Here is a 26,962-nt window from a genome sequence, read left to right on the forward strand (position 1 = left end):
GTATGTACATGTACATACACACAGACACACAGACACACAGACACACACACACACACACACACTGGAATATTACTCAGCTATAAAAAAGAATGAAATCTTGCCATTTGCATTGACATGGGTGGATCTAGAAAGTATAATGCTGAATGAAATAAGTCAGTCAGAGAAAGACAAATACTATATAATTTCACTCACATGTAGAATTGAAGAAACAAAACAAATGACCAAAAATTAAAAAAAAACAAACAGATTCTTAAATACAAAGAACAAACTAGTGGTTTTCAGAGGGTAGGTGGGGAGGACAGGTGAAATAAAGGGGATTAAAAGTACATTTACCTTGATGAGTAGTGAGAAATGCATAGCACTGTTGAATCATATTGTTGTACACCTGAAACTAATATAATACTAATATATTAATTATACTTGAATAAAAAAAGAAGCGTTCTCTGAACTGAGGATGATAGATCAATATATCCTTATAATGCATAGTAAAGAAAGACTCCCACAATGGAAAGGAAGAATCTCAGAAGCAAGAAGTTACTAAATATATCTATCTTCTCAAAAAGGAAACTATTACCATTAAATAGTCAAATCCAATAACATGTTATAAATAAGTAACACAAACTGTGCTATTATAGAGAAAAATATACCAGACTCATTCATTTCTTTTACTAAGGTACACCATGTTTCAATTTTAGCATAATTTCCTTTAAGGTTGACATAAATAGAATCTCAACATTTTTTTTGACATGCATTTCAAAGCATCCACATAATGAATTTGTCGACTGTTTTCATAGCATGCATTATTCAGTCAGATCTCTGGGACTTAATACGCGTCTGTTGCACTGTGACCACATGACTTTAAAATGTTTAATAAAAGCCAATACACTAGTTTGAGAACACAAGGCTTGAATACAAATTTTCATATAAAAGTCCTATGAGGTGACATCAGAAAATAATATAGATTCACAATATGATAGCAGCACTATATATTAATTCTAAACCAATATTAAGTGCATGATTATCAAATTCCTATGTCTAAATCACTAATTTCTCCATGGCAAAATAACCATAAAGTTGTCCATTTGTCTTTTTCACTGGCTGTCATTCTATCTGTCTCATGTCCCTGTCCTCCCTCTATTTCTCACTCAGAGACAATCTGTTGTGGTCTGTGTTCCCACTGCCTGCTGCCTGCACTTATGGTAAAGGCCTTACTCCACAGGGTCTGGTATTTGAGGCCGGTTGTTTACTTGTTTGCCTCTCTAGTTGTGAATTCCTTGAGGGTAAAGGCTGTGACTTTTTTGTCTTCCTCCCCTCCCGTGGCCCTTAGCACAGTGATTTACACAAAAATAGGTGCTGAGAAGGTGTTTGACAAATGAGTGATGATCATTCTACTTAAAAAAAAAAATCAAGAGCATTAAATGGCATCAATAATTTATCCATATGGCATTTTGCCTCAAAACATTGTAGAAACCTCTTGGTGGAATACATCAACTCTGTTCATTTATTTTTACAAGACCCAAGTCCAGGGATTGATTCAGGAGTTATAAATCGTCGATTCCCCTAAGCATCTCCCAACTTTAAGGTCATTATGATTTCTTTAACAGATCCAGAGGATTAGAACTTGAAAGCAACCATTAAGCAACCCTGTTACCCCAGCCTGATAATAACCTTGAGCCAAAGTGAAGAGTGCTGTCTCAGGAGAGAAACTACCTGGGTTCTAAACCTGCTCCATTATTAGGGAGCTTGGAAACCTTTACTGACTAAATCTCTTTCTTCAGAACATTACATTGGTGGAAGGATTTTTGTGAGGACTAAATGAGACCATGCTTATGAACACACCATGTCACCATCACTGTCCTGCTTTGTAGAAGAGACTCTGGATCTCTAGATCTCAAGCTTTTTTGTTTTTGTTTTTGTTTTTGATTTAAGACAGAGACAGAGAGAGATAGAGAGAATGCACAAACAGGGGAAGGGGCAGAGAGAGAGGGAGAAACCAGGCCCCCTGCTGAGCAGGGAGCCCGATGCAGGGCTTCATCCTAGGACCCTGGGATCATGACCTGAGTCGAAGGCAGATGCTTAACTGAATGAGCCACGCAGGTGCCCCTAGATCTTAGTTTCTTAGACGCCCATCTCCAGAACTTCAGTTTGCTGTTCACCTTTGCTCAGCCTCGCATATCATATGCCAGTGGTTGTGAGTAGGGTTTCCAAATAAAATACAGGATGCCAACTAAATTTGAATTTTGGATCAACAAAAAGTACTTTTTTTTGTCAGAAGTATGTCCTATATAATATTTGGGATATACATATACTAAGAAATCATTCGTTGTTTAGCTGATATTCAGATTCAACAGGGCACTCTGGTTTTTTGTTTTTTTTTTTTTTGTTTTTTGTTTTTTTTTTTTGCTAAATCAGGTCACGCTAATTCAGTAACTCCCCAACAACAATCCCTTGCCTCAAGCCTTCACAGATAAACACAGGGTTGCAGAGTTTGCATTTAATTGCTTTTCCATTCAGTCCATTTTAGGTGTTAGCAATTAATTAAAAATCCAACACAGGGACACAGGCTAGTGAGGAAAAGCTTTATTCCAATTTAATCCAGCACAGGGACACAGGCTAGTGAGGAAAAGCTTTATTCTAACTTAATGTGATTGAGCTTTTCACTTTGGGAAGACATGACATATTGGATAAGAACTAGTTCTGTGTCAGTTGCTAAATCTCCAATTCTGTTATTTTTCTACCCTTAAAATATTTTCAGGTGGCTAAATAGGGGTAGCCTAGAATTCAGTGTCTATACATTCTAGATGGTTTCTCTAAGAAAATAAGGCTGCATCAGCACACAAACCAATAAAAAATTACCAAAAGCAGTTCAAAGCATTGTCTAGGGAAAAGGTTTTGGTTACATTTCTAACAACTGGCACACACATAATTTCTTTTTTTTTTGCTTAGTTGTTCTTGTTATGACACAGAGTTTTAGTGTTCCCTTGGTGAGGCATGTCTTAGGATGGGCTCAAAGAAGCTATATGAACTCTATTGAGCAGACTGTCCCCAATGTCATACTTGTTTCTGACACTCAGAAATTTTACATAATGGATCGTTTTCGGGATATGTTGTGAAGTGCTACAAATACTTAATAGATGTCTGAGTGTGGAGACTGATCATGTGATTATCTTTTATTTTATTTTGTTATCAATTTGTTTTTATTATGTTCAGTTAGCCGTCATATAGTACATCATTAGTTTTTGATGTAGTGTTCAATGATTCATTAGTTCTGTATAACACCCAACGCTCATCACAACACGTGTCCTCCTTAACACCCATCACCCGGTTACGCCCTCCACCCTCCCTTCCCTTTGTAACCCTCAGTTTGCCTGAACTCCCGGAAACAAACTGAGGGTGATTATCTTTAAAAAAAAATGCAAGCCTATAAGCATGTATATGTATGTGTATGCATGCACATATATTCAAGACTGGACAGGCTATTTTATTTTTCCTTTTTCTAAAAAAGATTTTATTTATATGTTTGACACAGAGAAAGTGAGCACAAGCAGAGGGAGTAGCAGGTAGATGGAGAGGGAGAAGTAGACTCCCCGCTGAGCAGAGAGCCTGATTGGGAGGGGGGCACTCAATCCCAGGACTGTGGGATCAAGACTCAAGCCGAAGGCAGATGATTAACCAACTGAGCCACCCAGGCACCCTGGACAGACTATTTTAAGGGAATTTTATTTTGGGTAAAACAAATTACTTCAATAGTTGATACTCTAAGTTGTTATGATTCAGAGAGTTTTCTGGATATTCCTTTTGCAGATACTCTAAACAGTCCACAGGATTCTTGAGATTTTTCCTGAGTGCCCCACTTTAAATAGCCAACTGTATCTCTATCTATCCCCTTATTCTGCTTGATTGTGTTTCTTAGTACTTGTTATATATTAACTTGATATCATAGCACGTATCCTTTTTGCAAAGTGTTTCCTTCCATTAGAATATAGTATCAAGAAGGACAGGGGTTTTGTTTATCTTGCTTATAGGCATGATCTAAGTGTCTAAAATAGTGTAAGTACATGGCAACCACACGGTAAGTATTTTTGAATGAACACCTGAATAAAATAGTATGATAATAGCAGCTACTCTTTGTTGAGTGGCTATTAAGTGATATGCAGCTGCAAAATGTTTTATGACAGGAGAAATACATGTTTTATCGTTCATAAATGTCCCCAAGAATGGATCCTGGTGACTGAGCAATCTTTACTTCCTTGAAGGAAATAATTGATAATTGTAGAAGGTGAGAACAAAAAGAGCTTTGTGGCTCTAAATGGTTTTGCCTATAACAGATAAACATATAAAATACAGATCTTGGAAGATCAAGGAGATTCTAATGAGACTTTGGGAGAAAAGAGGCAAGATTAAGATTAAGGGGCACTTGAAGGAAAGTTCTGGAAAAAGAAAACCCTGTGGCTGGAGTCAAATGAAGGATAGCCGTAAGATATATGATTGGGATTTTAAAGGGAAATTTTCTGAACATCTTATATAAATTATTCTCTTCTATTTTTTGAATTAGATGTTCTATAAATTGTGTATTTCTTATATGAGTCTTATTCTTCAGACACACTCTTAAAAGACGGCTTCTGTATTAGCATGCCAACTGATAACAGACACATTTTATTAGGAAGTCTAATAGGATTTTTTGGGAGGCACAGGTCCATTTTTCTGCTATTCAGATCCTTTTTGTAACTGACCTGAAACCTACTTGTCCAAATTTGCTCAATGGTATTTAAGTAATATTTTTTTAAAAAAAGATTTTATTTGTTTGAGAGACAGAGAGAGCATCAGTGGAGAGACAGACCATTGGGCAGAGGGAGAGGGACAAGCAGCCTCCCCACTGAGCATGGAGCCCAGTGTGGGGCTTGATCCCAGGACCCTGAGATCATGACCTGAGCCAAAGCCAGACGTTTAACTGACGGAGCCACCCAGACGTACCTAAGTAATATGCTTTTTAAAAGTAAAAAATGTATTTGACAATTGGATCCTCTCTTGGACCTTTAGAGAGAGAGACCCTGAACATTCCTTCCTTACATGTGACAGTTTGTCAATGCAATGAAAATACAATAACATGGACTCAACAAACATTTGTTATATTCGTGGGCTTTTGTGCTATCATGTCCTTAGTCTTAGTTCTAAGAGTCTAATAATTCTTCTCCTTAGGGATCCTTTAAGTGTTGTGAAAATAACAACAACAAACACAGTGTCATAACATCAGAGAAATCTCTATACTCTAGTGCTAACTTGAAAGGGGTGTAAACCAAGTCAGAGAGCAATAGGCTTTGTTTAAAGTCATAATGACAAATAAGTAGCTGTGTGCAAAACAGACATTATGAGCTACGACACTCTGTCCTTTTAAATATCTATTTGAAATGTCTAAGGGGACACAGCACATCGACCAAAATATTAAACAAGGGAAAAATTAGTCCCTTGACATATTTTGGCAGATGGAAAGTAATAAAGATATTCAGTAATGATACCAACCTTTCTAAGTCTCCTGAACGAACCCCAAAACCATTCTATATTTCGCTCACCAGCATTGGTTTTAAGCACCACTCTCTTTCTTGAAATATATTAGCGATTGGACTTAACAACTACTGATTTTCAAAGGACCAAATCCATGTCTGATCATGTATTAAAAGACTATGTCCCTCCTTATTTGTACACAGAGCTGTAATTGAAAAAATTAATCATACTGATATGTGAAGAACAGAAAAGGGGTGGGGGCAAAATCTTCAAGGATTCAATATGAATACTAATGCCTTTTTTGGGTACTAATTCACAGTGGACACAGAAAAGATAAGTTCATAACACTGTCAAAATATTGTGTTGTTAAATTAAGCAATCAACATGCTCAGAAAGGATTAAACTTGGATGATGTTTGTTTAAATCTACGAACAGTTAAATGCCATTTATCATATTGATCAGACAGAACCCAGCAAAGTCTTTTCATAGGAAGAAAAGGGCTTATGATACTACAGAACAAACCTTGATGTAATAAGGAGGTATTTCACCAAGTGTTTCCAGGTATCCCAGAGGAGGACTGTGTGAGGGTTATCTGCTCACTTTCATAGTAAAGGGAATTACATCAGAAACCTGGCACAGCCCCACCATTTGGCATTCAGGAAAAACTGTCTTTATCTTTCCACCTGCAAAGAGGTAAGAGTTATTTAGCTGTATCTAAATTATTAGTGTGAGTAGCCAAATCTGGGCTCTTGTTCCAAATAGAAGCTGGTTTCTATAGTCAGATGTGAGCATGGCAACAATCCATTGACATCAATAGATTTGTCTGATTCTAATTCCAGAAATCAGATATGAATGTGCATGTGAGTGCCAAAGGTGAGCAAGACACTTAGAAGATACTCTGAAGGAAAGGACAGAAGAGGATTATCAAAGGAAACATCTCACAATTCATCTTGTTTTCTCTATCCTCACTCTCAACCTGAAGCAAATAGAACACTTGGAGTTTCTTATTTTTCCCTGCCTCCAGTCTCACTGTACTTCTGCACTATCCTCCACACTCTAGCCAAAGAATTCTTTCCAGACCATAAATAAAATCTTGATTAAAAGTCTCCAATGGCTAAAAAGAAAAAAAAAAATCTCCAATGGCTCATCACTGCCCTCAGAATAAAGTTCAAGTGTGGCAGTGTTATGTGAAAGTCCCTTACCTACTGATTCTAACTGCTCTCCATTAGCCTTTCTGACTAATCTCTGCATGGCCCTTCCGACCACCAATACACACATCCTGCATTTCAACTACAGAGAACTTTATTCTCTTTGCCAGATTGTCTGTTTTCTTTCATGATTCCATTTCTTTAAAAATCAGCTCCACTAGATCTGAAATAACTTTTCCTTTCTTACATGTCTAACGAGGTCTATTCCTCCCAGAATAATTTTATCTGTATGAGATCTTCTCAGACTTTCATGGCTGAGTTACTTGTTCCCACCTATTAAATATAACTTTTATTACATTGCATTATAAATATCTATGTGTATAACTACCTTGTCTACGAGTCTTTGGGTACCTTGAGGGAAAATATGGTGTCATCTCCAATTTTTTCATTAACATCATTTGTCATGGGTAAGGGGCCCAGTAATGGTTATATGTACTTATTTCAGGAAGGTAGTTCTCTTCAGAATATTTGCAGTATCCCTTTCTGTATGGAGATGGTATTAACTGAGCTTGAGAAAATAATAGTGCAAACCTAGAACATTGTAAAATAAGTTCAATTGTATTTTAGATGAGCCTGGTAGCTCTGGAGTCCACTGTGGGTTGTCCCTGGATAAGAATGCTCTACCTTTTAGTACTCACATACATAAAAGGGGATGATGTCTTTGATAATTCTTCACTTGTACTTCTTAAGGATAATATACATAGTTTAAGGGCCTATTTAGCCAGAGCAGCTCTATCTCGGTTGAACAGCCATTTTGTTGTTTATGCAGTAAAACTTAAACTGATCCTGCCTCTCCCCCACAAAGGAACTTACTTAGAAGAAAGTCCGGGAAACCAGTAAAATGTGGTTGACCAGTCCCTGATAACAGTGCCCAAATATAAGGGTGGGTCAGGTCAGATGGAGATGACAGAGCAAGAATGCAGGGATGAGTCAGCCAGGTGGAGACATCCAATTGGTGGAGCGTGCATACTGTCTCCCTAGCTACCAAGGAGTGTGGGCCCTGCCTTTTGGGGGCCAATTCTGATCAAGATGATAGGCTAGTTCAAATAGCTACTATGGGGTGAATTGTTATTCAATTGGCCGCCCGTGTGTGACCTAGCATGACTGTGCAGCTTTCTCTGTGTGTTGCAATCTCATTGGCCACCTGTGTGTGGCCAGGCTCAACCACATGGCCTTTGCTCTATAAAAGTTAGTCTGTAAGGCAGGGAGGGGTTGCCCTCTCTGTAAGAGGTGGCCCCAACAGGTCGGTTTGATTCTCGATGCTTGGCTTGAAATAAAGCTTTGCTTGACCTTCGCTTTGTATCAGTCTCGCTCCTTTGACCATGGACCCATCAATAGCTCTAGGAAAGTACAAGTGGAGATAGGTTATCTAGGGATGAGAGCATGGTAGTATGCTAAATTCAATTTCTGGTACCAGCATATATACCCACCTAACAACAGTGTGCCAAAATTCATGAATCAAAACTTAGAGAAATGAAGGGGGAATGTAGAGGACTTAGCAATAACTAGAGACTTTAATATTCCACTTTTGTTAATGGAAAGAATACCTAGGAAGAAGATCAACAAGGAAACAGAAGATGTTAAAAATATTATAAACCAACTAGGTCTAGAAGATATCTATAGAATACTGTTTGAAGAGACAGGTAAAGATTTCCAAACATGAGGTTAGTACCATTGGACTTGAACACATGCAACCTTTTGAAGATTGAGACAAGGTAAGAGAACATATGGTTCTAGAATGCAATTTAATTTCTGCATGACTATTGTAGACAAAGTTGCTCTTATTTAATTTAAGTACTAGTTCACAAGCCCAAAACAAGGTGACACACATACACAAACATAGTACAACTTACCAGAACAATGAAGCTAGAAAATAAATATGTAATAATTCATATCAGTTAATAGGCAAATTTTTTTGCAAGCTTATACTACTATAGTCAAAACCCAAATCAACACTTCTCCCTGGAAACCTTTTTCCTCAATTATAGATTTTCTTCTAAAGACACTTAAAACCTATATAAGCCTGTCCCTAAACCCAACTCTGTCCTTCTGATTTTTAAAAATGATTCTTGTGGGTATTTAGAATACAGGAAGTTTTTTAAAATGTCATAGAGAAATAAATAAGAATAGCTAAAAGGTTCATGAAAGAAGATTTTGTTTTCTTGTGTATCAAGAAAGCAAAACAAAAATATAAAACATGAATCTTTTTTTGCATTCTTTTAAAATTTATTTATTTTTTATTGTGTTATGGTAGTTACCATACAGTGCATCATTAATTTATGATTCATTGTTCATGATTCATTGTTTGTGTATAGCACCCAGTGCTCCATTCAGTCCATGCCCTCCTTTACCCATTACCAGGCTCACCCATCCCCCACTTCCCTCCCTTCTAAGACTCTGTTTGGTTCCCAGAGTCCATAAAACATGAATCTTTTAAAAGTTGAAGCTACTGAACATTTTTAAGAAGAAAGATCTTGACATTGATCACCAGTATTTTGCAGCAGAACTATAATGATGTTGTTAAGATTTTCAAGCCTATGCTGCCATTTCTGATATGGTAAGAAAAAGAGATGATGCTGATGGGTGTATAATCAATCAACCCTGCTTGATCTGGTTTAAAGGGTGTTTGCAGGTTTAAAAATACTTTTGCACAGGAATTGCAGAAGTCATCAAAGAATACAGTAGTGTTCTACCATGTGACATGAGAAATAGAGCCTGTTTAGAGTTTGAATTAGACGTCATACTTGATATGTGGATATAAGTGATCGTCTTGAGACTCTTCTAAAAATATGGCTAACACAAAGAGGCAAGCACAAAACTCAAGAAGAATAATGTTTGAAGTGGTCATACTAAAAACATATTTAAGTATCTACATCTTCAATATAGTGGAGCTGATATGCAAATGTAAAAAGAAATGATTCATTCATAATGATCTGGGTTAATTTCACACTATAGACAGTACATCCATAATCCTCTGTGAGGTTACTGATGCCACAGTAGGTTTTTGAAATTTTCTCTTGAATGAAACAATGATGTGAAAACTTCAGGAAACAAGCTATATTATAGTCTCCTAAGATCAGATTTCCAACCACTTTGGGCCAAATGTTCCTGCCAGTTCCTTAAGAAGTTATTCTTCTACTTGACAACAGGGTAGTTGTCACTCAGTTGCCTTCCTTCCATCCAGGCTGAGTTCTTCTTTGGTTCTCTATTCCTTCCACTTGCTTTATACTGATCTTTGTACTAAATCAATTAACACATTCACTCATTCTACTATTTATTGAAGGACTAAGATAAGTCAGTCACTATGATTTTTAGGGGGTATTCAATGATGAATACAATGAAACTCATGCTCTCATGTCTTTCATTTCTGATTAGAGTAGCATAATAAATGTCAATGACATTGGTTTCCACAAACACCATTTTGTGGCCTGATGCTAGGCTGGTGGCATGAGAAACACTAGGGGACACACTTAAAAATAAGGACCCCCCTGGGTCCCACACATAAAGATTCCATTTCAGTAGATTTGGGTTGGAATCTGGTGATTTATATTTAAAAACAAACAAAAAGCTTGCCAAGTGAGCTTTCTGGCACATATCCAGGCTTGGGAACTAGTCTAGTGTATAATTAACTGATTTTTTTTTTAGGAGAAAACAACAAACCATGTATTCATTCTTCTCCATCAGAGAGCCTGAGGGCCAGCAGAGTTCCTGTGAGCTCCATGGGGTGAGGTGGAGTTGGGGGAGGAGCAGAGGAAGAAGTGACAAGAGCATTTCTGACTGGAAGTGGGGGATTCATGAAATCATGATGTAAGAGAGTTTGAAAGTCACACAGAGCAGATCAAAATCAGTAAATGCAAACAGAGTATGAAAATTGTATTTTTTAAAAAGCCAAAAGAATCTGAGACAAACTACTAGAAGCTGAAAGTCAATATCTGAGAGTCAGAGAAAATAAAAGTAAGAGGCAGAAGACGGACAGGCAAGAGGGCAGAAGAAGAATGGAAGAAATTTCCAACTTTGTGTACCTGGCAACGTATGGTTAACCATCTTGCTTTAAAGTTCAGTAAAAGTATAAAAATCTGTGTGGTCAGATAAAAAACCAGATAATTTTCTGGCTACCATAACATATTTTATATATTATAAAACAGCTCTAGGTATAATTATTCACAACCCACAATTCAGGAAACAATACACAGCTATTTTACGGAAGTGCCCAGAAAGGAATCCACTTGCAGAGCTAATGGTCTTAGTGATATGGTTTAATATCCTTTCTCATTTTTGCCTTCGGCCACTAGTATACAAATGAGTCACATTCACTGATTAGTCACTAGGTACTGAAACTTTGTACTAAATGCTTTTTCCTATGCAATAACTCATATTATCCCCACAACAGCTTTATGTGGTAAGTAGTTATTATCCCCATTTGACAGATGAGGAAAGGGGTCAGGTGTAAATGCTAAGCTGTAGGGCCAAAACTGAGGCGATTGCCTGGCTTCAGAGCTTATCCTCTGGAGATAACTCAAATCTACATCACTTTCCAGCACACAGAAAACAAAAACCCGACTTCCTTAATCTTTTTTCTTTTTAATTCAAAACACCACACCCTCATTTTCCTGCTGGGAGATAACATATTTAATGTTAAAGATAGTAAGCTGTGAAATTATACCCCTGATTGGGTATTGTCTTGAAATAAGACAAGATTAATGGTTTTGACCTTGAAATTATATAATCAACCATATATATATATATATATATAAAATATGTGTGTGCATAATTAATTTTATTTTCTTAAACCTCATTAAAGCTAGATATATGACACTGGAAGGACATCCTTTCTAATAAGGAAGTCATTCTCTCCCTGCTTATTTATAACTTGGAAATCTCTATTCCACAAAATTTTCCCAGATTGAAATGATAATTTTCAAAGCCTTTTCCTATAAGGCATCTCATGTCGTCACCCAGTATCTTTCTGCATTGGGGAGTCCAACTGTTACATTTTCAGTTAATATTTAATAAAACCTAAAGATCAAACAGGTAAGGTTAAGTAAATGAAGCAAAAAACAAGCCAAATAAAAGTTATACCTGATAGTTCCAGAACTGGGGTTAAAGGCCAATGTTCTGGTTCTTCATCTTAAGCTTCCACTTCAGTATGAGAGGCAATGAGGGAGAGATTGACATCAATTTTCATGAAGATTAAAGACAATTTGAATTAAAACATACCAGAAATTAGTTAAGCATTTCTGAAATTTAATGTCATCATTCTTTATAGGCCTTATAATATATATCAAATGGATAACCAAAGTTAAGAGACTTTGATTACATAATCTGTGTCAATATGGCAATACTTACTTATACTTAATGGGTCTTTATTCATCCAAATTGCAAGCTGTGTATTTTAAAATTGACAAAGAAGCCAGCATTGGTCTGTTTAATCTTTGATATTATTTTGATGATAATGTGGATACATAGCAAGTGTACTTGATCGTATGGCAGATGTGAGCTGTTTGTTGTCACCATTTAAAGCAAAGAAGATTTATGGTTGGATGTACTTTTTTTTAGCATAGCATAACTTATATTTTCATACCCTTTATATGAGTGAATTTTGAGCTGTAGATATGGGAAATATTATATTTATAACTCTGTGTGGATGTGATCAATACTAACATAATGTGGCACTGTTTTATTTTTGTAAAATAGAACTAGGTTGATATTGAAGCCCAGAAGTAAACATATGCACTGTGTTTGAATTTATTTTTCATTGAAGTGCCTTAAGATGTAGTCACATTCATATAAAAATGCAAAAAGTATTTTATTTAGAATGCCATCATAAGAAAAATGCTAGTGTCATAGTAACATTTTATTTAAGAATTTCATAATTTAAAATATGTGTAATTTTATTTTATTTTTTCCCTTTTTTTATTCTGTTATGTTAGTCACCATACAGTACATCATTGGTTTTTGATGTAGTGTTCCACGATTCATTGTTTGTACATAATACCCAGTGTTCCATGCAATATGTGCTATCCTTAATACCCAACACCAGGCTCACCCATTCCCCAACATGGCTCCCTTTGAAAACCCTCAGTTTGCCTCCTGGTCAAAAAAATAAAAATAGAGCTACCCTAAGACCCAGCAATTGCACTACTGGGTATTTACCCCAAAGACACAGACGTAGTGAAAAGAAGGGCCGGATACATGTAATTTTAAAAGAGCATTCAACTTTTAAAATTTCAACATTTAAACATGTAGCCTCTTAATAAAAGATAGAAATGCTTGAACTTTAAATTCTATAGCATAAGTGGTGGAAAACTCAATGCAGTAACATGTAAGCATCTCTCAAGTATATTTAGAGTTTAATCCACTTAAGCATTGAATTTTACAAAAATTTCTTCTCCAATAACACATGCATCAGAAGTAAAAGCAATAGGTTAACCAATACAACACTGCCTGAAACTATATATTTGTATGTAAAACAGTAGTCACTGACATAGGTACATGAAATTGAGAGACTGTGAACTCTGAGAAACAAAATGAGGGTTTTGAGGGTGGTGGGGGTGGGGTGATCCTGGTGGTGGGTATTAAGAAGGGCACGTATTGCATGGAGCACTGGGTGTGGTGCATAAACAATGACTTTGGAACACTGAAAAAAAATTAAATTAAATTAAAAAAAAAGATTAATCTCCATTCTGTGATGATACAGTATAAAATTAACCAAGATAGGACTTCAAGTTCAAAATTACAATCTATATGCATTTATATATTTTCCCTCCTAGGAGACCAATAAATAAATAAAAATCTTAAAAATGACAAAAACAACAAACAGAATGAGAAAAGAATGACCAAGAAGAATTAATTTCAACATCTAGAAGAAGTAAGCAAATAAAGGAATGACGACACAAAGCAGGGGAAGTCGCAGCCTAGAATACATGCTGGGGACCTACATTCAATGCAAAAATCTGCCTACCATGCTCAATTCTTGACAAGACTGATAAGTACAAATCCAGGTATGAAAGACATCAGCTGTGGTATATGTATCTGAAAATAAAGGTATTAAAAATACACAGATGCACCAAACAGGCACAAACCATTCACTGATTTTTCTGTATTGTTTTTCTATTCTGTATATCATTAATTTCTGGAATCAAAATCTTTATCATTTACTTCCTTCTGATTTCTTTAGGTTTGGTATACTCTGTTTTTGCAGTGTCTTGAGATGGAAATCTAGGATACTAATTTGAGACCTTAATTTTTTAATATAAGCATTTACAGCTGAACATTTTCCTCCAAGCACTGCCTTAGCTGCATCCCATAAATTTTAGTAGGTTGTGTCATCATTTTCTTTCATCTCAAAGAACTTCTAATTTCTTTGTGATTTCTTCTTTGACCTGTTGGTTATTAGGAGTGTGCTGTGTTATTTCCACATATTTATATATTTATGACTGTCCCAAATTTCTTTTTGTTATTGAATTCTAACTTCAACAGAGTGGTCAGAGAACATACATTGTATTATTTCTACCCATTTAAATTTATTAAAGTTTATTTTATGGCATAGCATATGATCTATCCTGTAGAATGTTCCAGGTGCACTTGAGAATAATATACTTTCTGTTATTTAGTGGAGTATTCTATAGATATATTCTAGACCTAGTTGGTTTATAATATTTTTAATCTCCTTCCTATTCTTTCCATTAACAAAAGTGGTATATTAAAGTCTCTAATTATTGCTAAGTCCTCTACATTCCCCCTTCATTTCTCTAAGTTTTGATTCATGAATTTTGGCACACTGTTGTTAGGTGGGTATATAATTAAAATTGCCATACCTTTCAAAGGGATAGACTCTTTTCTCATTATAAGGTTCTCTCTCTCTCTCTCTCTCTCTCTCTTTTTTTTTAGAAAGAGAGAGAAAGAGCATGAGTGGGAAGGGACAGAGGGAGGAGGAGAGAGAGAATCTCAAGCAAACTCCCTGCTGAGCACTGAGTCTGACACAGGGCTCAATCTCATGACCCGAAAATCGTGATGTGAGATGAAATCAAGAGTTGGACACTTAACTGACTGAGACACCTAGGCATCCCATAAAGTACCCCTCTTCACCTTTAATAATATTTATTTTAGAGTCTATTGTTTCTGATAGTAATATAGCCATTCCATGTCGTAGTCAAAGAGTTTCATAGTTTTGCATTTTATATTTAGGACTGTAATCCCTTTTGAGTACATTTGTGTGAAGTACATAAAGTCTGTGTCTAGATTTTTTTTTTATGTAGATGTACAGTTCTTCTAGTACCATTTGTTGAAGACTATCTTTGCTCCATTGTGATGCCTTTACTTCTTTGTCAAATATCTATTGACTTTATTTATATTGATCTATTTCTGGACTCTCTACTCTGTTCCACTGATCTAGTTGTCTATTCTTTTGTCAACAGTAAATTGCCTTGATAGCTTTATTATTAAGTCTTGAAGTCAGGTAATATCTATCCTCCAACTTTGTTCTCCTTCAATATTCTGTCTCTGCATATAAACTCTAGAATCTGTTTGTCAATACCCACAAAATAACTTGCTGGGATTTTGATTGGAATTGGACTGAATTTATAGACAATTAGGAAAAACTGAAATCTTGACAATATTGTGGCTTCCTATATGTGAATACGGAATATCTATCCATTTATTTAATTCAGTTTTTTTCATTTTGTTCACTAGAGTTTTGTAGTTGTTTTATAGTTTCCTTCATCTAGACCTTGCATATTTTTTTGTTAGATTTATACCTAAGTATTTCATTTTGGGGGGTGCCAATGTAAATGGTATTGTGTTTTCAATTTCAAATTCCACTTATCCTTTGCTGGTATATAAAATGATTGACTTGTTATACTAACCTCATACCTATAACCTTGCTATAATCATTTATTAGTTTTAGGAGAGGTTTTTCTTGGCTCTTTCAAATTTTCTATATAGATGATCACATCATCTATAAACAATTTTATTTCTTCCTTCCCAATCTGTACACCTTTCATTTCCTTTTCTTGTCTTACTGAATTTGCTAGATCTTCCAATACAATGTTGAGAAGGAGTGGCAAGAGGGGACTAATGCAGCATTTTAATATTCGTTTTTTCCCACTACCATTTTTAGTGATTTCCTTATTGGTCTGTATGGAGTTTACCATGCCAATCTTAACTTATCAGACTAAGCTTAAGATTTACAATGACTTACTTTGTTCCAGTGAGATCCAGAAAAAAAAATACTCCTATATATCTCTATTCCCTTTCCCTGTTTTAGTGATATTGTTATACATATCACATCCACAAATGTTACAACAATTATATAACATCACAACTGTTAAAATTATCGCTTTATATAATTTTGTGTTTTAAAGAAGCTCAGAGACAACAATGTAAAAAAGTAAATAATTATAGCTTTTGTTTTGTAACTTTTTAAAAAATCATTTCTTGATTTCTTCATTTGTTCTTATGGTTTTACATTAACCACGTGGAGTAATTTCCTTAGTCCAATACAGCTGGTGCTTCTATTGCCTCCTAGAGACTTTCAAACAGGAGCTGGGTTTGCAGTTTTGAAGCATAATTTCTTCTTCTAAGGAAACCTGGTTTTGCTCTTAAGGTCTTTCAACTGACGGGACTATGCCCATCACATTACTGACGGTACCATAGGAAGACCATAGATGTTAATCATATTTATAAAACACAACATCATCTAGATTAGTGTTTGAATTAATAACCTGGTACTAAAATCTGGCCAACTTGACTTATAAAACAAACCAATAAAATCTATTTCGGTGTGCTGCATGGTGCCCTGGATTTCTCTCAGGCTTTCTTAATTTTTCTTCATTCATTCCTCTGTTGTTCAAATTGCATAATCTCTATTAGTTTATCTTCAAAATCTTTAATTCTTCTCACAATTAAGCTTATTGTTGAGCCCTTCTACAATTTTGTTGTTGTTAGTTTTAGTTACTGTAGTTTTCAAATAAAGAATATCTGCTTAGTTCTTTTTTTTCTGATATCTGCTTACTAATGTTCTTGGTTTGATGTGACTTTGTTGTCATATTTTGCATTATTTCCTTGTTCCTCATTTCCTTCATTTTCCAAATATACTTATAATGGCTACTTTGAAAGTTTTTCCTTTAATTCTGACAATTGCTTTGGCCTGCAGTTTCTACTTCCTGATATTTTTTTTCTTTCCAGTGTATGGCCCATACTTTCCATTTCTTTTTTTTTCTTTTTTTAAGATTTTCTTTATTTATTTGACAGAGAAAGAGATCACAAGTAGGCAGAGAGGCAGACAGAGACAGAGGGGGCAGCAGGCTCTCCGCTGAGCAGAGAGCCTGATGCGGGGCTCAATACCAGGACCCTGGGATCATGACCTGAGCTGAAGGTGGAGGCTTAACCCACTGAGCCACAAGGTGCCCCTCCATTTATTTTCATGTCTTGTAATTTTTGTTGGATCATGGACATTCTAGATAATAGACTGTAACAACTCTACTGGGCTTGTTATTTCCTTTTTTGTTTAGTGACTGGCAGATTTAATAAAGTATATTTCCCCCAGAAATGTGAAGCCTCTGATTTTGTACTTCATGGTGTACTTTTTGTACTTCATGGTGCATAACCTTAACTTTGCCCAGGTTCTTCCTGGGGTGACAGTGGTTTTGGTAGGGCTCTCTTTGACTGTCCTGGTCCTTATGCACCCTCAGCTGTTAATCTTTAGTAATCACTGGCTGATTGCTCTATCATTTTCCAAAAATGTCCTTGGGCATTGCTCAACAGATTAATTCAGTCAAATGTAGTCTCTTTTAAAAAGCATAGTTTGCAAGGTGGAGTTAAGATAGAGGAGTATGTATGGGAGTATGGGAATCCTGAGCTTGCCTCTTCTGTCAAATACAGCTAGAGCAACATGAAATCATTTTGGACAACTGAGAAATCGGTCTGAGGGTTACAAAAAACAATCTGTACAACTAGAGGGAGAGAACTGGCAGATGCGAGGTTCAGAACCACGAACGGGGGAGGGGGGAGAAAGCCATGGTGCCCCAAAGGGGAGTAAACATTTCTCGTTGAGTGAAGTTTTATTTCCTTTTCTTGTCTTCTCATAATAAAGGGGTCTATCCAACAAGAAGTTCTAACAATTTTAAATATTTATGTCCCCAACTTGGGAGCAGCCAAATATATAAATCAATTAACAAAAACATAAATTAACTGATAACAATACAAAAATATAGGGGACTTTAACACCCCATTCACAGCAATGGACAGATCGTCTAAAATGAATATCAATAAGTAAACAATGACTTTGAACGACATGCTGAACCAGGTGGACTGAACAGACATATTCAGAGCAGTACATCCTAAAGCAGCAGAATACACATTCTTTTTGAGTGCACATGGAACATTTTCCAGAATAGACCATATACTGGCTCAAGAATCAGGACTCAACCAGTACAATAAGATTGAGACATACCATGCATATTTTCATACCATGATGCTAAGAAACTTGAAGTCAACCACAAGAAAAAATTTGGGAAGGAACACAAATACATGCAGATTAAAAAACATCCCACTAAAGAATGAATGGGCTAATGAGGAAGTTAAAGAAGATATAAAAAAAAATACATGGAAGCAAATGAAAGTGAAAACACTACAGTCTATACCTTTGGGATGCAACAAAGATTGTCCTAAGAGGGAAGTACACAGCAATACAGGACTTCCTTAGGAAGAAAAGTCTCAAATACACAATCTAACCTCATACTTAAAGGAGGTAGGAAAAGATGAGTGAACAAAGTCTAAAACCAGCAGAGGAAAGGAAATAATTAAGGTTAGAGCAGAGATAAATGATATAGAAATCAAAAAAAACAGTGGAACATATCAACAAAACTAGGAGCTGGTTCTTTGAAAGAATTAACAAAATTGATACCCCCCCCCCAGCAAAGCTTATCTGAAAGAAAAAAAAAAAAAAAGGGACCCAAATAAAATCACAAGCGAAAGAAGAGAGATCACAACCAACACCGCAGAGATATAATCATAAGAGCATATTATGAGCAATTATATGCCAACAAATTGGGCAGTTTGGAAGAAGTGGATGAATTCCTGGAAACATATAAACTACCAAACTGAAACAGAAAGAAAGAGACAATTTGAACAGACCCATAACCAGTAAAGAAAGGGAATTGGTAATAAAAGAAATCTCCCTACGAACAAGAGTCCAGGGCCAGATGGCTTCCCAGGGGAACTCTACCAAACATTTAAAGAAAAAATTATACCTATATTTCTGAAGCTGTTCCACAAAATAGAAATGGAAGGAAAACTTCCAAACTCACTCTATGAGGCCAGCATTACCTTGATTCCAAAACCAAAGACCCCACTAAGAAGAAGAAATTGCTGGCCAATGTCCCTGATGAACATGGATGCAAAAATTCTCATGAAGATACTAGCCAATAGGATCCAATAGTACATTAAAAGGATTATTCACCCTGACCAAGTGGGATTTATTCCTGGGCTTCAGGGGCAGTTCAATATCCATGAATCAATCAACATGATAGACCATGTTAATTAAAGAAAGGAAACAGTCAACAAAACAAAGAGGCAACCCACGGAATGGGAGAAGATATTTCCAAATGACAGTACAGACAAAAGGTTGATATCCAGGATCTATAAAGAACTTCTCAAACTCAACACACACAAAACTGATAATCATATCAAAAAATGGGCAGAAGATAGGAACAGACACTTCTCCAATGAAAACATACAAATGGCTGTCAGACACATGAAAAAATGTTCATCATCACTAGCCATCAGGGAGATTCAAATTAAAACCACATTGAGATACCACCTTACACCAGTTAGAATGGCCAAAATTAGCGAGACAGGAAACAACGTGTGTTGGAGAGGATGTGGAGAAAGGGGAACCCTCTTACACTGTTGGTGGGAATGCAAGTTGGTGCAGCCACTTTGGAGAACAGTGTGGAGATTCCTCAAGAAATTAAAAATAGAGCTTCCCTAGGACCCTGCAATTGCACTACTGGGTATTTACCCCAAAGATACAGATGGAGTGAAAAGAAGGGCCATCTGTACCCCAACGTTTATAGCAGCAATGGCCACGGTCGCCAAACTGTGGAAAGAGCCAAGATGCCCTTCAACGGACGAATGGATAAGGAAGATGTGGTCCATATACGCTATGGAGTATTATGCCTCCATCGGAAAGGACGAATACCCAACTTTCATAGCAACATGACGGGACTGGAAGAGATTATGCTGAGTGAAATAAGTCAAGCAGAGAGAGTCAAGTATCATATGGTTTCGCTTATTTGTGGAGCATAACAAATAACATGGAGGACAAGGGGAGATGGAGAGGAGAAGGGAGTTGAGGGAAATTGGAAGGGGAGGTGAACCATGAGAGACTATGGACTCTGAAAAACAACCTGAGGGTTTTGAAGGGGCAGGAGGTGGGAGGTTGGGGGAACCAGGTGGTGGGTATTAAGGAGGGCACGTATTGCATGGAGCACAGGGTGTGGTGCAAAAACAATGAATACTGTTACGCCGAAAAGATATAAAATAAATAAATAAATAAATAAATAAATAAATAAATTTAAAAAAGAGAGGATAAGAATCATATGATCTCTCAGTAGATACAGAAAAAATTTTTTGACAAACTACAGCATCATTTCCTGATAAAAACCCTCAAGAAAGTAGATAGAAGGAACATACCTCAACCTCATTAAGGCCATATAAAAAAACCCACAGCTAATATCATCCTCCATGGGGAAAAACGGAGAGCTTTTCCCTTAAGGTCAGGAGCATGACAGGGATATTCACTCCCACAACTGCTGTTCAACATACTGCTGGAAGTCCTAGCCTCAGCAATCAGGCAACAAAAAGGAATAAAAGGAAACCAAATAGGCAAGGAAGAAGTCAAACTTTCACTCTCTGCAGACAACATGATACTCTATGTATAAAACCTGAAAGATTCCACCAATAAATTGCTAGAACTGATACAGGAATTCTGCAAAGTCGCAGGATATAAAATCAATGTACAGAAATATTGCATTTCTATACACTAATAATAAAGCAGCAGAAAGAGAAATCAAGGAATGGATCCCATTACAATTGCACCAAAAACCATAAGAGACCTAGGAATAAGCCTAACCAAAGAGATAAAAGATCGGTACTCTGAAAACTATAGAACACTTATGAAAGAAATTGAAGAAGACACAAAGCAATGGAAAAGATATTCCATGTTCTTGAAGTAGAAGAACACATATTGTTAAAATGGCTATAGTACCCAAAGCAATATGCACATTGAGTATAATCCCTATCAAAATACCACCAGCATTTTTTGCAGAGCTGGACCAAACAATTCTAAAACTTGTATGGAACCAGAAAGGACCCTGAATAGCCAAAGGAATGTTAAAAAAGAAAAGCAAAGCGGGAGGCATCACAATTTCAGATTTCAAGCTCTATTACAAAGCTGTAATCATCAAGACAGTGTGGTACTGGCACAAAGGCAGATGCGTATATTAACGGAACAGAACAGAGAACCCAGAAATGGACCCACAACCATATGGCCAACTTATCTTCGACAAAGCAATTAAGAATATCCAATGGAAAAAGGACAGTCTCTTCGACAAATGCAATTGGAAACACTGGACAGCCACATTAAGAATGAAAGTAGACCACTTTCTCTCACCACACACAAAAACAAATTCAAAATGGTTGAAAGACCTAAATGTAAGGCAGGAAACCATCAAAATCCTAGAGGAGAAAGCAGGAGGCAGCCTCTTTTATCTTGGCCATAGCAACTTCTTACTAGACCCATCTCCTGAGGCAAGGGAAACAAAAGCAAAAATGAAGTATTGAGACCTCATCAAGATAAAAAGATTCTGCACAGCAGAGGAAACAATCAACAAAACTAAAAGGCAACTGATCGAATGGGAGAAGATATTTGCAAATGACATATAGGATAAAGGGCTTGTATCCAAAATCTATAAAGAACTCACCGATCTCAACATCCAGAAACCAAGTAATCCAGTTAAGAAATGGGCAGAAGATATGAATAGACACTTTTCTAAAGAAGACATTCAGATGACTAATAGACACATGAAAAGATGCTCAACATCTCTCATCATCAGGGAAATACAAATCAAAACCACAATGAGATACCACTTCACACCTGTCAGAATGGCTAAAATTAACATCTCAAGAAACATTAGGGGCTGGTGAGGATGCAGAGAATAGGGGACCCTTTTGCAGTGTTGGTGGGAAAGCAAACTGGTGCAGCCACTCTAGAAAAGAGTATAGAGTTTCCTCAAAAAGTTAAAAATTGAACTACCCTGTGACCCAGCAATTGTACTGCTAGGTATTTACCCAAAGGGTATGAAAATGTTGATTTGAAGGGGTACATGTACCCCAATGTTTACAGAAGAACTATCAACAATAGCCAAATTATGGAAGGAGCGCAAATGTCCAGCAACTGATGAATGGATAAAGGAGATGAGGTGTATGTATATACAATGGAATATTACTCTGTGATCAAAAAGAATGATATCCTGCCATTTGCAATGATGTGGATGGAACTAGAGTATATTATGCTAAGCGAAGTAAGTCAGAGAAATACAAATACCATATGATTTCACCCATATGTGGATTTAAGAAACAAAACAGATGAACATATGGGAAGGGGGAAAAAGAGGGAGACAAACTATAAGAGACTCTTAACTATAGAGAACAGAAGTAGGGTTGTTGGAGGGAAGTGGGTGCAGGATGGGCTAAATGGGTGATGGGCATTAAGATAGGCACTTGTTGGGAGGAGCACTGGGTGTTACATGTGGGTAATGAACCACTGTATTCTGCTCCTGAAACCAGTGCTGCACTATATGTTAACTAACTTGAAATTAAAAAGGAAAAAAAAAAAAAAGCATAGTGTGCAAGACCAGTGCTTGGGATTTGTTTTGATGACAGGAGGACTCCTTCCAAATTACTCTTTCCAATTCTGTTTAGAAAACTGGTTAGCCTACAGTTTAGCCTATATGTCAAATTAATCTATTAATCTCCTCCCAATTGCCTTTCAGCAAACTTCTACTGTTTTTGAGAACACCTCTTTTAGCTTGGGATGCCATAACAAAATCCTATAGACAGGGTAGCTTACATAACAGAAGTTTATTTTCTCCCAGTTTTTGTGGCTATAAGTCCAAGATCAAGGTACTAGCGTGGGCTGGTTCTAGTGAGAGCTCTCTTCGTGGCTTATAGATAGCCACTTTCTCACTGTGTCCTCACTTGACAAAAAGAGAGTTGAGCACACTTTCTGGTGCCCCTTCCTATAATGGCATTAATCCCTTCACCAACCTTATGGTTGGTGAAACCTCATCTAATATTCATGAAACCTCATCTAAAATTCATTATATCCTAAAGGCCCCGTCTCCAAATACCATGACACTGTGTGTTATGGCTTCAACATATGACTTGGATGGCAGGGGAGAAATGACACAATTCCATTGTAATATCCTCAGGATTGAACTTCACATTCTGTTGCCAATGAAGTCAGTTCATTTTGGAAGGAATTTGGAGTTCTCTGTTTTATAGCCTGCTTCTCTGCCCCAAACGAAATCTCTGAGTCAAGGCTCTGGACCTGGGATGGGGATAATGTCCAACTTATCAATGAGTGATACCCACAGTTTAGGGGCTGGGTAGTAGTGGAGAGGGGGCGGTAAAATCCGTTTCTTCTGGCTTGCCTCTTCCATTATGGAACTGCCATCTGAAAAAGCAGAACCAGGGTGATAAGTGGCTCAGGATTCCTGGCAGTATTTTACCCAAAGTATAATCTTAGTCCCCAAAATGTTAGGCTGTGCAGAAGAATGGTTCCTCCATCTCTCAGTTGCAATCACTCACAATTTATACTTAGCAACAGGTGCTTTGGGGCAAGATGAGAAATGTTAATATCCTGCCCGTCCCAGGAAGATAGCCCTCTGACTGGGAGCGGGAGGCAGAGAGGGCCCTGTGTTCTTGGCTGTTTCAGTTTGGTACGGAGTTTCAGTTTCAGTGAGCTCTGAGAGAAAAAGGAGGAAATCGTTCTTAGTTCAAAAACCACAGACTCTCACTGTTCTTCCAGAATTTTAGATTTTCTTGAAAAAATGTGTCTTCATTTTCTGTATGTCCTTAGGATTATCTCCAGAGACTTAAATTTACATATCAGGCCAAAAGAGGAATTCACCCAGCAGGAAGATATTTAACTTCAAAAAAAATTATGCTCTCCACTAGGGAAATTGAATTAATTGGTGAGAACTGCGGTAATCATTTGGATATCTGCAGCTCATAGTAAAATAGTGGAATTTCTATGGTTTAGTAGTTCCCCAACATATATCCAAGCTTCCACCCTGTGTGCAATAAATTGAAATTCATCAGTAAAAATCTTTGCCCATGTACACAGCACTTCCTAGTAGCTTTTTAAGGCCTCATTATGAAATATCATAATGATATCATAAGGAATGGTATCATAAGGAATATCACCAGACATTTGATGAAAAACATGTGCAGAAAAGGAACAATGAAAATAAAAAGTAAATTGTCTAGAAAAACAGATAAAATAACTTCAAAAAGATCTATAATTAATTTCCAGAGAGGGTACAAGAAGATAGCAAATTTGTAAAAAGGAAGCTATGGAAAAGGAACAATCAGAAATGAGGAAAGAGGGCTTGAAAGTTAAAAATATAAGGGTTTTGAAGGGGCGGGGTGGGAGGGTGGGGGAACCAGGTGGTGGGTATTAGGGAGGGCACAGATTGCATGGAGCACTGGGTGTGGTGAAAAAACAATGAATACTGTTATGCTGAAAATAAATAAAAAATTTAATTAAAAAAAATATAATTGACAGTGAGATTTTCAATATAAAGACAAAGATAAATTTAAACAAATCTTCAAAAAGTAGAAAACACAAAAGACAAAAATATGAAGGAAAATGTCAAAAGGAAAATTTATTTTGTAGTTTCAAATTATGATTAACAGGAGTTCTACAAAGGGAGAACAGAAAATTTGTGAGTAGAAAATATCTAGTAAATAATAGAAGAGAATTTCCCAAAGTACACAAGTTTTAGATCAAAGGACTCAACACAATAAATGAAAATTAAGAATCTTTTCTATCACTATAATTGCAAAGAATATCTTTAAATAACAAAGAAATGAAAAAACATAAAATTTCCCAGAGGGCTGGGGTATACGAGGACCGAATCACATACAAAAGAATAAGCATCAGATTAATATCAAACTTTTCATCAATTATGCTGGATGCTAGAAGCCAAGAAAGAAATGTTTCATAGCTTGAGAGGAAAATGTGTATGTGGGTGATAAATGTTATGCAGACCAGACTATCAAACACGAAAGCAGAACAAAGAAATTTTTAGGCAGCTAGGACTTGAAAATTTGCACCTCATGTATTTAAGGTTATTTGAAAATGTGCTTCAGGAAGAACACAAAAGGAGTAAACCAGGAAGACAATGAGATCCAGTGAACATTAAGAGTAATTGCAGGATTATAGGTACTCAGAAGTACTACAGAATCAGCAGTACAAGGGATCCAGGATGGAAGATTCTGGAATATAAAAAGGAAGTGATAGACAAGATACAATGACTGCTGTCTGAGAAAATTTGAGGTCATGGTAAAATCAATTGTGGTTTATGGAAAAGGAGCATCCAACTGCAATTTACTCTTGGAACAGTCTCCTATAAGTGACTGTGACACTGGATCTGTAGAGATAGAAATGTAGTCTTAAACATAGTACTTGACTCTGTAGTAACTACCATTTCTAGGCTTCTAATAATGTCAGTTGATTTTTATTATATTTTTAAATTTCAGAGTTTTGGGCAAAACATACAACTTTTAATTATGATTACAGAACAGACAAATCATTAACTTTGAGAAGGTAAACATATATAACTAATATAGATTGGAAGGTGGACAAGATTGAAGGGAGTATGGAAGCACCAATATCCTCATCTTGGAACTCAAGAGAAATGAAGCACTTTATGTAATGTTGCTTAAAGTTGCAAATGACATCATATAGCCATACTGGGAGAAGGGAAATAGAAGAGGTAAGTGATAATAAAAGTGCACTAAATTCCAAATATTTAAAAGTAATATCAACAACAATAATAACAATAGTTAAGACAGTATGAGTCACTGTTTTAAGGACTTCACATATATTAAATCATTTAATTCCCATAGAGATCCTCTGGGGAAGATGCCATTTTTAATTCCACTTTACAGATGAAGAAACAGGCATAGAGAAATAAAGTAACCTACTCAAGATCATGCAACTGTAGAGTGGTGAATTCATATCAAACCTAGACAAACCAACTCTAGAGTTCTTATTTCTAACCTATATGCAAATTGTTTCTCACAACAACCTAAGACAATGTCCAAAGTTGATATTTAAAAGAAATGAACTATTAATTTCATTATATATTGCACTCTTTAATATTTAATCCTATTCATAAGTTATTTTGGGAAATTAATATAACAAATGAAGTTCATACAACAGGGCAATTTATTACTTTATAAAAGAATGAAACATAACTTTTTAACTTTAACCTGGATACGCAATGTTAGATATATCAAACAACAATTAATCACTTCTTTCATTTAAATTCAATTAGCCGACCTATAGCACATCGTTAGTTTCAGATGTAGAGTTCAGTAATCATTAGTTGCATAAAACACCCAGTGCTCATCACATCACCTGCCCTCCTTAATGCCCATCACCCTGTTAGCCCATCCCCCATCCACCTCCCCTCTAGCAACCCTCAGTATTTTTCCCATAGTTAAGAGTCTCTCATGGTTTGTTCCCTCTCTGATGACTTCCCATTCTTTTTTCCCTCTTTTTCCCTATGATCCTCTAGTGCTGTTTCTTATATTCCTCATATGAGTGAAACCATATGATAATTGTTCTTTCTCTGATTGATTTATTTCACTCAGCATAATACTCTCCAGTTCCATCCATGTTGATGTAAATGTTAAGATTTCATCCTTTCTGATGGCTGAGTAATATTCCATCGTATATATATATATACACACCATCTTCTTCATCCATTCATCTGTTTATGGACATCTGGGCTCTTTCTATAGTTTGGGTATTGTGGACATTGCTGCTATAAACATTGGGGTGCAGGTGCCCCTTTGGATCATTATATTTGTATCTTTGGGGTAAATATCTAGCAGTGTAATTGCAGGGTCATAGGGTAGCTCTATTTTTAATGTCTTGAGGAACCTCCATACTGTTT

Source organism: Martes martes, assembly GCF_963455335.1.
Source record: "Martes martes genome assembly, chromosome: X".
Lineage (NCBI taxonomy): Eukaryota > Metazoa > Chordata > Mammalia > Carnivora > Mustelidae > Martes > Martes martes.